Here is a 3,129-nt window from a genome sequence, read left to right on the forward strand (position 1 = left end):
GTCTTCTCCACCAGAAGTTCTCCACCAATTTTTTTTATTGTTCTACCTTTTGGAGAGAGAGAATGACACATTGCAATAAGGATTCTCTTGCCCTCTGGCATGCAACAACAAAAAACAAAATTAACTACCTAAGCACTCTCCATATATTTTTAGTTTTGTTCTTTTTTCTACGTACCTTTCTTTCAAGAATTTTCAAGTGTGATATATGTTAATTTGACCTACTAAGGTCTAGAAGATGTTTGTATTCCCTTGGGCTATGGAAAGAGGTTTCTCCCTTCTAGAAGTGTCTTAATAGTTTTCTCAGTACTTTGTAGAGTTCCATAAGTAGTTCTACTCAACATTTCAATATATTTCCTATTATGTTTCCTTTCTTCAATTCTAGACTTAGTATCTTAATAATAACCAAAGGAAATAACCTCCTAGCTAGTAAAAAAGGAAAAAGAGTTCCATAAGCAGTTCTATTGAACATTCTAATATATTTCCTATCATTTTTCCTTTCTTCAAGTCTAAACTTAGTATATTAATAATAACCAAAAAAAATAACCTCCTAGCTAGTAAAAAGGGAAAAAAGATCAGGAAAAAATCTAATACCTATACCTTTGAAATCCCTTATACCTAAATACACTCATCATGTTGCTAAAAAAACCTAGGCAGTGGCTAATTTCTACCCTACCAAAATTAGAGGAGATAAAAGAAACCATCCAAAAAATATATATACAAAAAGATGTAAATGGCCCTGTGAATAAAGTCAAAAGAACTTTGAAGGTTTTCCCAAAAACTGAAGATATAAAAAATAAATTTTAAAATCATTCTAACATATATGTTAATCAAGATCGTTGTTGTCTAAGTTATCAAAAAAAAAAGCATACAATGGTAGGCTATTCTCCACAAAATTGACCTCTTAAATGGTAAATTTACAACAATTATGATTGACATTACGGTTTAGCACAGTCAAAATAAAACCACTAACAAATGGCATTAAAAAACGTCTTGTTTTATAGGAAAAGTTCCCATTCCTTATGTCAGAGTTATTGTATTGTTAGCCAGAATTGATGTTACCTTTTGTACGGAACAGAGAAATGATAGCTTAAAATGTAATAGATGAGTAGGCTCTTATTTTTCGGCGGATGGAGGTCCCAGTTTACCCTATGGCAAGATTCCACTCCAGAATTTTGTACGCCTTTTTCATATTATATAATATGATATATAACTACATTTAAATTTAAAAAAATAATAATCAAAATTATATTTATATTTGTCAAATAATATGTTCTGATTCTTTAACTGGAATGAGATTTAATTTTAGATGAGATTATCAATGGAATAAATTTATTTGAATGATTGAAAATTTTATTAGAAAGAAATAATATGTTCTGATTCTTTAACTGGAATGAGATTTAATTTTAGATGAGATTATCAATGGAATAAATTTATTTGAATGATTGAAAATTTTATTAGAAATTATTAACTTTAAAAACAATAAGAATAAAAGAAGAGTTTCCATTGAATTTACAGTGATATATTTAGACGTTGTTATATAAAATCACACCAAGAAACGATAAATCAGTGGAATGATAACACAAGTATCAGAAATCAGCAGCCTCTCCTTGCGAGGATACCAGAAGCTTCTCCAAGTAATCCACACTGAGAGTCTCGAACTCCAGTACTGGCTGCGTTTCATCGAGCTGCTGGATCCGGCTGTTGCAGTCGAAAAGCTGGGTACTGGAGCTGGTTTCAGAAGACCAGCAGGAGAATTTGACGGTGGATGCTGGAAGAACCGGGCCGCGCTGGAAAGACCTGCGCCGAACGACTTCAACGGGGAAGTTAAGAATAGCGTTGGAGCCTCTCATGGCGAAGGCAGCTTGATCATAAGCCATGGCGGCATCCTCGCCCGTTTCAAAAGTTCCCAACCAGACGCGGACTCCGTGCCTCGCGGAGTCCCTTATCTCTGCCGCGTATTTGCCCCACGGCCGCTTCCTCACTCCTCTGTAATGCTTTTCAACCGAGACCTCTGCTTTTAATTTCTTCGTGGGTTTCGATCTCTGGACCTCTTTTCTCTCGCCCGTCTTACTCTGCCCTTTTATCTGAGTATTACTGCTGGACGTTGGGTGCCAGCCATGGCTGATGGCTTCTTTGAGAACTTCATACAAAACCATGTCCTCGTACTCGTACTCGTTCTCGTTCAGAAGAAAAGGATTCAGTTCTTCAGGAAAGCAGCCACCAAGAGTGGGATCGGTGCTAGAGATATGATCTGCAGGATAATTCTTCGCCCCATTGACAGAGCTCTGTGAATTCCAATCCATGGTTATGTAGTTATTGCACGTCGATCCCGAACTCCAACATATTGGAATTTTCGGTACATCTCACCACATGAGCCAAAGACCGAGTCGATTGCTTCAAATACACATCACCAGAGCTCGCAATCACAGACACGAAATTCCAACCCCAAATCTTATCTTGACGTGGGTTAATTTGACACGTAAATCCACCCTTGCAACTTCAATCCCTCAAACTTATACATTGTGCTCTGAATCCAATATGCACATTGCGGTATTAATCTAGTGTGTGTCATTACAGGATTTAAAATATCTTAGTGTGGCCCGTACAGATCCTAAAATAACCCGGCCCGGTGACCCCATCAAGAGTTTGTTATTTTTATTTTTTCAACTACTACTGATTTTCATATTTATTTATTTATTTTAATTTAATCTGAAATCTAGAATAATCTATCTAAAATTCAGTGTAAATTCAGTGTATATACCTGAGTGGATATAATTCGGATGGAGTATTTACCAAATACCATCTATAAAAATTTTAGACTTTGAAGTTTTTAAACTACAATATTTATAGTATTTTATTTGTACATTCATTTTTATTTACTGAATAATAACCAAAATTTATAAAGCATTCATCCCTTTTGCCCGGATTATAAAATTTTGATTTTGAAGTTTTTAAATAAAAAATACAATATTTATAGTATTTCACTTGTACATTCATCTTTACTTACCAGCAAAATTTATAATGCATTCATCCATTTTTGTCAAAATTATAAAATTTTGATTTTGAAATTTTTAAATAAAAATTACAATATTTATAGTATTTCATTTGTACATTCATCTTTACTTACCT

The 3,129-nt window shown here is 34.1% G+C and overlaps 1 pseudogene; it reads right to left on the bottom strand.

Annotated features, from left to right (window-relative positions):
- Window positions 1-1,508: 1,508 nt before the first annotated feature.
- Window positions 1,509-2,361, bottom strand: LOC149147879 (ethylene-response factor C3 pseudogene; annotated as a pseudogene).
- Between the last annotated feature and the right edge of the window lie 768 nt (window positions 2,362-3,129).

This window comes from Pinus tabuliformis, chromosome 9 (genome assembly GCF_031772625.1).
Source record: "Pinus tabuliformis cultivar Carrire ecotype Pingquan chromosome 9, CPIR1, whole genome shotgun sequence".
Classification (NCBI taxonomy): domain Eukaryota; kingdom Viridiplantae; phylum Streptophyta; class Pinopsida; order Pinales; family Pinaceae; genus Pinus; species Pinus tabuliformis.